Below are 15324 nucleotides of genomic sequence, written 5' to 3'. Positions count from 1 at the left end.
AAATCTGTCCTCGGATGTTTACTATTTGTGCAACCCTGGGAAAATCACTGCAACACTGTTTGCCTCCATTTCCTCATCTGTAAAATGAGCTGGAGAAGGAAACGACAAACCACTCCAGTATCTTTGCCAAGAAAACCCTAAATGGAATCATCAAGGGTTGGACATCAAAACAACTGAATCACAGCCACAAAAAGCCAATCAACAAAACAGTAAATTCAGGCCTGATTTAGAGAGTTCTTTGATTTCCAAGGTGTAAATGCTCACACTAAAAATTGAACAATCAGTCCTACGCAGACCATGGGAATGGGCTTTAGCCTACCCTTGCATGGATATGGTCATAGGACCTTGCAGGCAGGCAGGGGCTGGGATGGGGAGTGAGAATGGCAGACTAGAGGCCAAGCAAAGTAGCAAGCTGGTCATTAGGAGGAATAGGGTCAGTGAGTGAGAAGAGAAGAGCATCTCACTGTATGGACACCTTGGGCACTGCCCCAGCCACCATTAGCTCATTCTGGTTCTCTAATTCAATCCAACCCAACAAGCCCTGATTAAGTACCTGCATGCCAGGAGCTAAGTTAGGCTTCGGGGACAGAGGAACAAATCAATCACCTACTACGTGTCAATATCTGTGCTAGGCACTGGGAAACTAAAGCACAAGAATGAAACAATCCCTCTTCATAAGGAGTTTACATTAAAATGGAGGAAACAAGAAATACGGACAAATATACAGGTGACATTAATGTGTGAACAAATGCACATACAACGTAGTTAAATGAAAGGGAGATTGGGAGGGAAGGTACAAGCATGTGGGGCTCAAGAACAATTCCTGCTCTCAACGAGATTCCATGCTTTTGGAGGAGACATGAAAAGATGAGCAAATACAAGATAAGGTGAGGAGAGAGAGAGAGGGAGAGAGAGAGAGAGAGAGAGAGAGAGAGAGAGAGAGAGAGAGAGAGAGAGAGAGAGAACCCACACCGACCAGGAAGGTTTTATGTAGGAAATGGTGCCTCAGTTGGGCTTTGAAGGACTCTAGCTTCTGAAAAGCTAAGGAAAAGCAGTTTTTTCAATCAGTCAAGGGGCAGCAGGATGGGTCTTTTGTCCAACATTCAGCATTAAAGTCAGTGTACTATGCATCTTCCCCCAAAGGTTCAAATGAATTCCTCTTTCAAATTACCAAGTGATCTAGTCCAAACCCTTAATTTTGCAGATGAAGAAACTGAGGGTTGGAATAGGTAAGGGACCTGCTTAGGATAAGAGCAGAGTAAGAGAGCAGAGGCAGAATTTAAACCTAAATCTTTCACGGTAAATTCAATGGTATTCCCTTCTGTGTTTGAGATCCTGTGGTTTCGTGACTGGGATAGCTATGTGGCACAGTGGATAGAGCATCAGGCCTGGTGTCAGGAAGACCTGAGTTCAAATCCAGCCTCAGACACTTACTAACTGGGTGACACTGGGCAAGTCACTTTAACCCTGTTTGTCTCAGTTTCCTCATCCATAAAATGAGCTGTAGAAAGACATGGCAAACCACTTTAGTACCTTTGCCAACAAAGCCCCAAATTGAGTCACAAAGAGTCAGACATGACTGAATAACAACAATTTTGTGATTTCATGATAACCTGGGGTAAGGGATAGGGGGAAACTATTCTAATCATTTATAAAGATGACTGTGGGAAATTCACTTACTATTAAGATAGCAGCGGGTTGGTTTGGGTTAAAGCCACAGGCCCTGCTCACACAGTTGAAGTCAATATTTTTATAAGACGTAATAATTTGTTGGATTTTAAGCCAACAGAAAATAAATGTATAAATTAGATTCAGCTACTTTATACTGTTTGAGAAAAATGAAAAAGGGTGCAGAGAGCCTTGAGTTTGAAATCTCAGTCCATTACGAGGATGCCCTTCTCAAAGACTGAGTTTTCTATCAGAGACCATGTAAGAGGAATATCAGGGGCATTAGTGAAAACACTTTAACAAGTACAAATGTTAGATACACTTATTATATGCCTATATAACGTAATATTTAATATATATGTATAATATATGTGAGATGTATTATGGAAGTACAATCAACACTTGGGAGCTGATTAGCCAGGAGACAAGAAGAAAAAGTAAAAGCTTTGGATGAACTTGAAGTTATAAATTTGGGTGACTAGGATGGTGATGCTCTCTGCAGAAATAGTGAGTTGGGAAGAGGAGGGTGGACAAGGATGGGAAGGGAAGGGAAGGGAGGGGAGGGGAAGGGAAGGGAGGGGATGGGAGGGGAGGGGAGAAGAGGGGAAGGGAAGGGAAGGGAAGGGAAGGGAAGGGAAGGGAAGGGAAGGGAAGGGAAGGGAAGGGAAGGGAAGGAAACGGAAGGGAAAGGAAGGGAACCTAGGACATATTCCCTATTCCTTGTATCCATGATCCAGGCTTCCAATCATACCTTTAATCCTGGTCCATGCAAACTCCAAAGTCAACCCTGGAAACAATTTGAAGATTTATTTGGCTTGGAGGTAGAGATTAGGAGGTGAACAGATTCTTTTGCCAACTTCCTGCTACAAAATGGAAAACTAATCCAAAAAGAAAAATAGTGGTGGGGAAACACTGGGAAGAACTCCGACACATGGTAAAGATTCATTGGGCAATTTCAGTTCTGTATGCTCTCATTGACTTGCTTATAAAAATGAAGTCCATTAATATGCATGGATTTTTTTCTTTCAAAACTGTCAGTGAAATAACCTATGCTACTGCACAGAAAGGTTTGTCCTTGGTTGTCTAAATCTAGCTGTTCTCATGACTGCTCAGAACAAGACAACGGGGATGAGGATGCTCCTTAAGGTCATATCATGTGAGAACGGATTGAGAGGACTGAGTACACTTAGTCTGAAGAAGAAAAGTTTCAGGAGGAGAATCAGAAAGACTGTTACATGGAAGAGGGATTTAGTCTTCTTATCCCCAGGAGGATGGACCAAGAAAACAGGTGGACATGATAAAGAGACAGATTTAGGCTCATTGTCAGGCAGGACTCCCTAACAAACAGCCCCATTCATGTCAGAAAGGGCTGCCTTAAGAGCCAATGATCGGCCCCTCACTGGAGGTCTTGAAGCAAAGAGTTAAAGTGAATGTTTGACAGCTTGTCAGATAGTAGTGGGTGTTCTTTGGGTATCAGTTGGACTAGAGAGCCATCAAAATACCTTCCAACTCTCAAATTCTGTGATTTTCAAAATGTGTCACATTTAGCCAGTTTGTTTGGTGCCTATAATGGGTTGCATACCATGGGTTACTTTTACAAATACTCCCCATTATTCATTGTTCAGTGTTTAATGCAGTACCTAACATGTAGTAGGCCCTTAATAAATGCAAGGAAACTCCTTGAGGTCAGGGACTGTTTCCCTTTTGTCTTTATATTTCCAGTAGGCACTTAATACTTGGTCATTCATTTATTTATATAATTAGATCAACAAAGAAGGAAAAAATACAGCACAGAATCAGAAATGAGGACCTGGTTGTGATGTGGTACACTTCACGAGTGCAGAGTCTGATAGTCAATGGGCAGGTGTAGAAAACACAGATGAGGCAAGATTGCTCTGCTCAGAGAAGTTTGACCCCTCTTCCAGCTAGCACATTAGAAATCTGAGGAGGAGTCACCTGCCTTCCCTTGTGACCTGCATCTCTGTGAGTAATATAGGGATAAGTTTACTCCAGCTCCTCTTTAACATCTGCCAATTTGTTTCCCAGTTTGCATTTGGCTGCATTTCAGGTGGCAGAGCAGGAGGCCCAGATTACTCCCCCTAACCTCAGCCCTGGGGAAACTAATTGTTACCTATTCCTTTAGTGAACTGTGCATGGAAATAATTGCTACTTTGGATTTGTTCAACAGAGTTATTTCATTCAGCTGTCGAAGTCAAATGCAAAACAGGTCACTACAGATTCAAACTGCTGGCCTCATTGGAAAGGACTGATGATGATACTGGTATATTTGGGTGATTGAAAATTGGTATTTCCAAAGCTCTGACAGTGCTACCTTTGGAATCAAGAAAACTTGGGTTCAAGGCTCACCTCTGAGGTACACCGGCTGAGTCACACTGGGCAACTCATCAGACATCTGTGAGCCCTGAGCATTTCTCTAGAACTGTAAGTCAGAGAGGACCCTCAGAGGTATATTGATAGAGGGATTGTCCAAACTGGGAGTTCCATATACTATTATAATAATAGCTAGCAATCTTATAATTCCAAAGGTTTACAAAGAGTTAGGAAGATGAAATAAGATAAAGTGCTTTTTAAACTATTAATTACTTCATAAACACCAGCCATCATCATCATTATTATTGCTAATTTCTACTAATTATTATTATCACTAATATTATTATTATGTTTAAACCCTTCCTTCCTGTGCTTCCTCAATTACTTTAAATTAAAAGCAGCTCACATTTAAATAGAGATTAAAGGTTTGCAAAGATGCTTTACATTTAGCATACCATTCAATCTTTTAAAAAGAATCTTGGGAAGTCAGTGCTATTATTATCTTTATTTTATACAAATGAGGAAACTGAGAAATTAAACAGCTGGTCCCAGGGTCACACAACTAATAAGTGTCTGAAGTACAATTTGAACTCAGGTTTTCCTGACATTTCAAGTTAAAGTCTCTGTCTCCTACTAGGACAAACTTCTCTTTATGTTTTATATAAATTTAGGTAGGTGCATGTTATCTTGGCTGGTAGAATGTAAGCCTGTGGGAGCTCACTATTGTCTCTGTATCACCAGAGATTAGCATAGCACCTGGCACACAGTAGGCACCTAATAAATGCTTGTTGATTAATTGAGTGATTGATTGGTTCCTCTTTAAGTTTATACAGTGTCCTCTACCATTTTACCCTGGACTAAGAGAAGCACATGCTTGTGGTTACTTCACTTTCCTGCCAATTTCATGCTCATCTCTTGTTACTTCCCCATCACTGCCTTCTCAAGTATTCCTTTTTTTTGGCATTTGAGTTGTTGAAGTCTCCATTGTAGCTTCTGAAGACTTGAACAATATATCTGATCCTCTTCCTCTCTTGTTTCATTTCACCTCTTACTAGGCCTCCTTGAAGACTTGCTAGTTCTGATGAGAGAGAGACAGAGAAACACAAACACACAGTTGTGAACACACACACACACACACACACACACACACACATTCCAGTAACTTTCCTTGATAAAAAAGGAAATTGGCATTCTTCCTCCCGGCATATAAGAAACCTAAGAACCTCCATCTCTTGTTGTCAAGGCAACAACTTTTCCTTGGATAGAAGCAATAGAAAAGGATACAGGAGTCTTCACTATAGAAGCAAATCTTTTATTAAAAAGTCACAGAATTACAGAAAGGGGCCTTGGGAGTCCATCTAGTCTATTCTCCTCCTTTTGGAAGGAGTCCCCTCCTCCTCTTCCTTCTTCCCTCCCCATGCCTCCCCCTTCCTCTCCTCTCCTCCTCCTTTCCTCCCTCCCTTTTCCTTTCCTTCCACTCCTCCCTTCCTCCTATCCCTCCTCTCTTCCTTCTCCTCTTTCCTCTTCTCTCCCTTCTCCTCCTCCTCTCTTTCTATTCCTGCTCTTTTCCCCTCCTTCTCACCATATTCCCTCCCCTTCTCCTCTCCACCAATTCTCATCCTCTTTCCTCTTCTCCTTCTCTTTATCTTTGGATGGAATAGAAGCTTCAGTAGAAAAAAATGTTCTCTGAGCTACTATCTATTGAGAATTAAATAAGAGATGGATTATGCATCTTAATTCTCTTTGACTTTGAGTGGACCTGTCTGGTCATGGATGAATGAGCAGACCTGTGCCATTGACAACATGGTGAATTACTTATCAAAGGGCCCTTTCTATTAACAAGTCAATAAGTATCTATTAAGCATCTACTATGTGCCAAGTACTGTGCAAAATGTTAATGATACAAAACCAAAAATTAGAAGGTACCTGCCCACAGGAGGCTTTAATTCTACTGAGTGAAAAATGATACATACAAAGATAAAAAAAGGTAAGGTAATTTTGAAGGGGAAAACACTGTCCATTGGGAGTGGAAGTGGTGAGCAAAGCCTTCATTTAGAAGATAGTACTTGAGGACAGTTAAGTGGCTCATTGGATAGAGCTCTGGTCCTGGAATCAGGAAGACCTCAGTTCAAATCCAGCCTCAGAAACTCACTAGATGTGTGACCCTGAGCAAGTCACTTAATCTCTGCCTAATCCACTGGAGAAGGAAATGGCAAACCACTCCAGTATCTTTGCCAAGAAAACACCATACAGGATCAGGAAGAGTCAACCACAACTGAACAACAACCTAAGCTGAATCTTGAAGTAAGTTAGGCACTCTAAAAACTAGAAGTGAAGGAGAATGTTCTAAGGATGGAGTACAGCCAGTGAAAAGACACAGGAAGAGAATTGGAAAAACATGTAGTGGAGGAGCAAGAAGGACAGTATGACTGGATCAGAGGGCTTGGAAGGGAGTAAAAGATAAGCATCCTGGAAATGTAACTTGGGGCTAGGGCACAAACTGCTTTAATATTCCCCAGAGGAGTCTATCTTTGATTCTAGCAGTAATAGGGAGTCCCTGGAACCTGCCCAGTAAGAGGGTGGCAGAGTCGAAGTTGTGACTTAGGAAAATCACCTTGGGAGTTAAATGAAGGATGGACAGAAGTGGGGCAGAGAGGCCCACTCTAGAAAACTATTTTAATACTTCAGGTGAAAGGCAATGAGGAATTGAACTAGGGTGGAGTATGTGTTAAAAGAGAAGGGGATGGGTGAGAGAGATGCTGCAGACATAGAAATGGTATGATTTGGCAAGTCCTAGCACCTAAGCTGGGAAGAGTGAGGAATTAACCTTCTGTACCTCGAAGCTCCAATGAAAAAAGTGAATGTGATATTATCCATTATCCTGTTGATGAGAAAGAACCTTTGAGAGTCTTTGCTAAAAGCTATTGTGTGACTGCAAAGCAAAATGATCAGAATTAAGACTTTGACATTTTGTTGGTGTATAAGCATAACTATATAAAATAATAATGGTATTTCTATGGACATTTCAACAGCACTTAAAGTCTGAAAAATATTCTATTTATATTATCTCACTTGAACATTGTGACAAACCTCCAAGGTAGATATTACACACATTATTATCCCCATCTTAGAGATGAGAAAACTGTGGTTCAGCCACATTAAGTGATATGCTCATGATCACACAGCTAGCAAGTTCTAAAAACACTATTTGAACACAAATATCTCCCTGATCTAAGTTCAGTACTCTAGAGTCTAGACCCATTTGACCATGAAATAAATTTGGGCATAGTCTCTATGGTTTATGGGAACAGATAGGACTTAAACTGATCATTTGAAGTCACAAATATAATCTCTAGAGATTATTCGGCCATGTCAGTAGATTTCTTCCGCAAAGAGACACATTCTGAATCTACAGTGTGCATCTGTACATGTACCCAGAAGACGCTGATATATCTGAAACTATTTGACATTTAGAGATGTTTACTGTCTTTTTTCCTTAAATAGGATTACTTTTTACATTGGTATCTTACCTCCCTGCTAGTAAACTCCCTGAAGGTAATGAATGTGCTTTTAGCTTTTAATCTAAACTTTGTGTCTCCCCTAGCACCTAGCACACTGATACAAATACAGAAGGCCACTATTAAAGTTTTGTTTATTGCACTTTGTACCTTATGGATAGAATAAAATATTGTAGGATAATAGAATTCAGTGGCAGTATTACCATAGCTCCCAAGACATCATTCTTTCTACTACCTGTTGGATTAGCTTCCATAGAAATGAAATAATTTTAATCCACTTAAAATATAAAAATTTCTGACTAGGAACAAGAAAAGTTTCAAAGGCAATTTCTGTGTAGGTGTGGTTCTGTTCTTTAAAATAAAGGGCAAAGTATAGCAGGAAGAAGTATAAGAAGATCCCCCACCAACCTCCTACCCCTATCCTATCCACACACACAACTCCTCCAAAAAGATTGAGAAAATGTAACCGACTATTACATTTACTCTGTTACATTACTGTAACAGACTTTTCCCTGTTTGGAAAGGCAAAAAAAAAATACTGTGAATCATTTCTCCAGCCCAGGTTATCATAGGGAAACATAGAGAGGGCTGTAGAGTCTAGGGAAGAGATCTGACCAGGAGCTCATGGTACATAGTACTCCCAGTATAGGTCAAAGGTAAGCATCATGGCAAACAGAGGTCCTGGATCCAGCAAAAAAGGGAATATAGGTGCCCTTCAGGAATGGGTGCTAACTGATGCTCACCTCCTAGTTCAGGTAACAGATCTGGAGGAGACTGATCCTAGAGTTGGCATTCCAGGAAAAGGCATGGTCATGGGCCCTTGATTGTGGACCAAGAGAAGAATAAGTTCAGAAGCAAGCAGCAGCTGTGGGGCACTGACTCCACAGTCAGAGCTGCTTCTTACTTCCAGCTTCCAGCCCAATCTGAAGCCTGCAGAGGAATAACCAGAACAGGAATCTTAGAATGACAGCAGTCTACCATTCACTCTGAAATAGCAGAGTATTTTAAATTAGCTGAGAAAGGCTGACTCCAATGGTTGTCAACTGAAATGTCAAATAGGGCAAGCCTATAGGACTGTCACTCAGATCCAAACTCAAGTCAGGGATGTGCAGAACTCAAAAGAGGAGGTGAGGGTAGTGTTAAGATTTTGCCCTGGATTAGACCACTTTGGGAGCATTGAAAGCTTTCAGATCCCCAAACTGAGCTGTTCTTGAGATCCTGGAATAACATAACACTAAATACCCCCAACAAAGTGGCAGCAGAACGAACCCAGACATTCCCTTTACAAGTGTGCAGAGACTGGCCCGAATATTAAGTCCAAATTCAGAAAATAAGCTGAAATAATGAGCAAACAAACAAACAAAAGAAGAATCCACCATAAATGTAATTATGCCAACAGGGACACTCAAAGCACAAACCCAGAAGAAGAGAATGATTCCAAAACATATGTGAATAAAACCTCAAATGAAAACACAGCAGGGGCACAAATTTATTAGAATTCCCAGAAGAAATGAAGAAAGGTTCTTTAAGAAAAAATGACATTTTTATAAATGAAATTAAAGTGATAGAAGGGAAAAAGTGGAACAGAAATGGGAACTTTGGAAGAAAGAATTGGAAAAATAATTAACATCTGGGCACAAGTGGTAAAAAAAAAACTTTGCCCAAACAACCTACTCCCTGAAAATTATAATGGGCCAAGTAGAACCAAATGATTCCAACGGACAATAAGAAATATTTAAAATAAAGCCAATAGGCTGAAAAATAGAATAAAATGTAAGGTATCTCATAGCAAAAACAACTTACCTGAAAACCAGATTGAATTGAGAGAATTTAAGACTCACTAGACTACATGAAAGCCACAACCAAAAGAAAAAAAAAGAAAGCTAGACATTGTACTTCAAGAAAATCATAGAAAAAAATATGACCAATCTCTTAGAACCAGAGGAAAAAGTAAAAATAGAAAGAAAGCACCATTCACTTCCTAAAAGAAATGCCAAAATGAAAACTCTCAGGAACACTATAGCCAAAATCTAAAGCTTACAGGTTAAACAAAACAAAACAAAACACTACAAGCATCCAGAAATAAAAAATTCAAGTTCTCAATAGCCATCGCAAGGATCACATATAATTTATCAGTCACCACTATAAAAGAGCAGAAAGTTTAGAAAATGGCATGTAAGAAATCAAAGGATATAGGTTTACAACCAAGAATAACTTACCCAACAAAACTAATCCTTCAGAGGAAAAAATGAAAGTTTAATGAAATAGTAAACTTCCAAGAATTCCTGATGAAAAAACCAGGACTGCATAGAGACTTTGAAGTGCAAACACACCAGTCAAGAGAAACATAAACAACAGCCCTTTTTTCAGTGTCAAAGAACTGGAAACTGACAGTCACCTATCCATCAATTGGTTTCAGTGAATGAAACCATTTCAGGAAACGGTTTCAGTGAAAACTAAGAAGACTTGTACAAACTGATACAATGTGAACTGAGCAGAACCAGAGAAACCATGTATACACTGACAGCAATTCTATAAAGACAAATAACTGAAACACTTAGGAACTCTGATCCCCAAAATGATCAACTACCATTTCAGAGAGTTCTTAGAGAAACATGCTACCTACCTCCTACCTACCTACCTTCCTCACAGTGTGCAAAAATGAGACTTTTTTTTGGACATAGCCAATACAGAAATTTATTTTGTTTGACTCTACATGTTTGTGATAGAGGTTTTGTTTTTCTCCTTTCTTAAAGACAGGAAGAAAAGGTGGGTTTTGCCAATTGAAAGATAATAAAATTCAATTTAAAAAAATAAAACAAAAGACAAGCATATATTGCCAAAATATCTGTAATAGCACTGCTTCTGGTAGCAAAGAATTAGAAATAAAGTGGACACCCATCACTTTGGAAATTACTGAATGTAATATAATATTATTGAACAATGAATATATGGAATTCAAAAAAACATGAAAAGATTTGTATGAGCTGATGCAAAGTTAATTAAGCAAAGCAGAGAGAACAATATACAAACTGACCACAACAATGTAAACAGAAACAATACTGAAACCAGCTGAACCCCAATTAACTACTAAAACCAATCTTAGTCCCAGAGAACAAATAAAGAAACACATTTCCGCTGAACATCCTGAGCCTCAATTTCCTTACCTTGATAAGAGTTGGACCAAATTATGAATAAGGACCCATTCAGCAAATAATAAATGCTTGTTGAAATGGAAATGGTAAAAAAAGATTTAATTTGGAGTCAAAGGACATGATTTCAAATTGTAATTCGCCATTTATTATATGCATTCCTTTGGGCATCTTCCGTTGGGCTCCTCAGAAAGAACTTCCCAAAACCTCTCTCTGTCCTGATCCAATAGAATACTTTTACATTAATCAGAAGTTACCAGATAGAGTTAAGGATGGAAGAGGAGAGGAGGGTCTGTTGTTGGCCCACTTCCCCCCACTTCCCTCTGCCCACATTAGTTGAGCCTGAGTGCTCCTCTCTGTAATCCTTTGGAGCCTCCTCCAACACTGTTCGGGCCTCACTGCTTCCACAACTAATGCACTCCCAACACAATAAGAGGACGGCAGGGGCAGGCGGGGCAAGCATCAGATAAAGCTGACACTAACTTGACAGACTTGCTTCTTTTCGAGGGGCACATTATGAACTGGCCAAGTGAAAAATAAAGGTCATTATTCCTTCTTATCTAGGGACTGAATGGGGCACAGCCTCTGTCATGGGAAGGCTCTTGGCTTGTTTCCAAGGGACTCTCACTTTTGCAATATTCTGCATTCATTCCAAGGCTGCCTCCCACCTTCTTCAGAAGCTAATTTTGTTCTATGATGGGATTCAAGAAAGCTCAGAAAGAACATACCCCTGAGTGATCCCTGTGCCAAATCTGAAGCTAATTGGGCATTGAAGGGCCAGTGACATGCATCCTAAAATGAACCCCAATCCCTGGGGTAAACTGATCCCACTTTGAGGGACTCAGGTTAGAAATGAATCAACCTTTTTCTGCAGAACTTCTTAGATATTGCTTAGCAATAACCTTGCTACTAATGAGAAGTCATCAACTGGCCCTGTAAGGCCTGTATAATGACCTGGACAAAGCTATATTTGGCAAGACAGATGTAGTCCTACCTGGAGGTAAGGGCAGTGACTAGATCCAAGATTTTCAAATGAGAATGTAAGCTCTTTGAGGAGAGGAACTCATTTTTTGTCTTCATATCCCCAGTGTCTTGTATAGTTCCTGGTATATGAGACCTTGCTCCATGTCCTCCAGCTGCTACTGCCTTCCCCTCTCACATTGCCTTCCTTCTGTTCTATACATGTGCTTAGTTATTTACATGTTTCAAAGACTGTCTTGCCTTTGCATCACCAGTACTGAGCACCACTTGTAATAAGTGCTTAATAAATGCTCATTGACTAATAAATGAATATTTGTTGAATTGAATAAACAAAAATTCTGAAGACTAAGTCCTCCTCCCATTTCCATTTACCACTGGAAAAGAATCTACTTTCCTTCCTCTCCTTTCCCCACTCCCAAAATATGACCATTAATAAGATCATGGTTTTAGAATTGGAAATGTCCTCAGGGATCATTTGGTCCAACACCATGTTAAGTGCCTTGAGGGGAAGATTAATGGAAAACCTATAGACTTGGTGTGAGAACACCAAATTTGGGTTTGGTTCCTGGTTTGTCATCTGCTACCTTTGTGACCTTCTTAGGGGCAGGCTGTAACATCTACACAGATTTATTTTTAAAAAGTAATTCGAAGTAATTTGAGCAAGGAAAGTTTTAACAACTGAGAGGACAAGAGAAGGCTTTCTGGAGAAAATGGCACCTGAACAGTGCCTTAAAGGAAAATAAAATGATTCTGGGAAGCAGATATGAGGAATAAGGGCTGTAGAGGACAGAGTTTATGAGAATGCATGGAGGGAGAAAAGGGGAAGTCAAGTTCAAGAATACACTTTGGCTAGAACAAGGAGTACGGGAGAAAAATAGTAGAAAAGAAGGCTGCAGAGCTAGATGGACCAAGGTGCCAGGGTATGTACTCATTCTAAAAATATGTGGTAATGACCCAGTGAAGGGTCACTCAGCAAGGGAAAATCATGAATCAGACCTATGATATAGAAAGGGTATTTTGCATCTGTGTGGAGGATGGAGGAAAAAGGAGGAGAGACTATTAAGAGGGAAATGAGTTAGGGGGTAATTACAAAAGTCCATGTAAGGTGATAAGTTAATGTGAGTACAGAAAAGTGTTGCAGATGGAAGATGCCCAAATTTATAATTCTGGTTGCCTTCCTCTGGACACTCTCCAGCTTATCAATGAAATGTGGTATTCATAATTGAACATATTATTCCACATATTGTCTAATCAAGGCCAAGTACAGAGGAAATATCATCTACATTGTTCTGAACACTATTCTTTTCTTAAGAGACAAAGAAGTAAAATAAAGAGAATGAGATTTATGTACTATGTCTCCTTAGATAATTCCTTGGAAGAGACTGTGTGCTATGCCCTGTGTAGTCAGAGGTAAACATAACTCTTGATTGCTGAAAAGAATGCTGAATATGATTCTTGGTACCCATGTAAGGGACTTCAGTTGGTTGCAGAAACACTTTGAGAGAGGATCTCAAGGGAGGAAACTGAGAGAGATGAAAAAATATAAATGGTGAATGGGATCCCTTGGAGCAGCGGACATGGATGGGAAACCATGTTCCTTGACCTCCAGGGCTTATAATTCTAAAGGCTGCTCAATGGATTTCCATAGATAGAATCATTCTCTCTCGTTCTCTCTCTCGCTCTCTGTCTCTCTCTCCTGTCTCGCTTTCTGATCTGAGATCTTATCTTACTCCCAGATGAAGAACTCATTTTCTCTTGCATTATAACAAGCATATTCTAATAAATACAACTTGTCATGTTTCTGTTTACTGTTTTGCTTGGATAAATGGATGTACTTGCTTTTTGCTATTTGTAATGAACTTCGTAACACTTTGTAATAAGCATTTGATGTGAAGGAACTAAATTGACAAGTATAAACCAAAGGCTACCTTCCCCTTTGAAAATGATTATGGATTGAAATGAAACTATGGATTCATAAATGATTCTCTTTATGAATCCAGACTCGTACCTCTACACCAGAGATATTTAAGAGGTGGTAGATAGATATAATTCTAGCCCAGACTAGAGGAGAGATCACACACCCTGTTGGCTCTGACTATCACACACCCTGTTGGCTCTGACTGCCAACTACTGCCTCTACACCCAGGTAGAATAACCACACTCCAGATGTGTTCTAACCAAGGCAGAGCATAGCAGGACCCTAATTTTCCTTGTCCTAGACATTGTGTCACTCTTAATAAGGTCCATGTTCACAATAGTGCTTCTTTTTTGGCCAACATATCTACACTGTTGATTCTTGTTGAACTTGCATTCCACTAAGACTACTCCCCCAAAAGGAATTGCTATCACAAAATTATAGAGCTGGAAGGCCTTCTGCAGTTATCTGGCGCAAATAATAGGGCAAAAGAAAACCCATTATTATATATACCCATTAAGTGGGTATCCCACTTCTTTTAAAGATTTCCAAAGAGAGGAAACCCACAACCTCCCAAAGCAGCTCATTCCACTTTGAGATTGCTGTCTGTCTAGTTTTGAAGCTATTTTAAAATCACTCTTTGTGGTAGCAAAGAACTAGAATCAAAGGAGATGCCAATTGAGAATAGAAATGGCTAAGCAAATTGTGGTACATAAATGTAATGGAATATTACTATGCTGAAAGCAATAATGAATACAGAGAAACTTGAGAAGACTTATACAAACTGATGCAAAGTGAAGTAACAAGAACAAGGAAAGCAATATACACAATTATGCCAATAATATTCATAGGGGGAAAAACAAATTAAAAAAGAGATGAGAAAATGCATTTCCATCCCTTCATTGCAGAAGTAGGGTACAATGGGTGTGGAACACTGTGTACTGTACTGACTGATGTGTTGGTTCCTTTTCCTCAGATGCTTTTCTTTTATTCTTTATTACTGAGATTGTATCTCCATGTAGGGGAAAAAGGAGGTATATGTTTTGAAATGAAGGTGATATAAAACAAAAGATATCAATTTTTTTTTTACTTTCTAGGAAGACATAATAAGGAACTGAATCAAGGTGGGAGTGAAAGGTAGGGAACAGATATGAGAGCTATTAGGGTGACAGAATAAACTAGACTTAGCAACTGATTGAATGTGGGTGGTTGGAGCAATGAGGAAAAGCAAAGCCAAACACTATTCCAAAGCTTTAAACCTGGGTGATGGGGAGGCTAAGGGTAGCTAGGCAGCGTCGTAGTACATAGAGTGCTGGGGCTGGAGGCAGGAAGACTCTTATCTTCGAATCTGGCCTCAGACACTTAGTAGCTATGTGACTCTGGGAAATTCACTTAGCCCTATTTGCCTCAGTTTCTCATTTGTAAAATGAGCTGGAGAAGGAAATGGTGAACCACTCCAGTGTCTTTGCCAAGAAAATCCCAAATGGGGTCAAGTTGGACATAAATGAATGACTGAACAATAGGGAGGCTTATGTGTCACAAACAGGCAAGCTAAAAGGAGAGGAAGATTAAGAACAGGCAATGAGTATAGTTTTGGACATTTTATAGTTTAAGGGATGGGCAGGACCCAGAAGTGGAACTATCTAAGATATAACTGGAAACACAGGATTAGAACTCAGAAAGGCCCTAAGATGAAGTGCATTATCTAACCCAGAGGTATCAGACACCTGAGTGCAGCCCATACCAAATTAAAATGTAA

Source organism: Notamacropus eugenii, chromosome 6, assembly GCF_028372415.1.
Source record: "Notamacropus eugenii isolate mMacEug1 chromosome 6, mMacEug1.pri_v2, whole genome shotgun sequence".
NCBI classification, from domain to species: Eukaryota; Metazoa; Chordata; class Mammalia; order Diprotodontia; family Macropodidae; genus Notamacropus; species Notamacropus eugenii.
Note: the sequence above shows the minus strand (reverse complement) of the source record.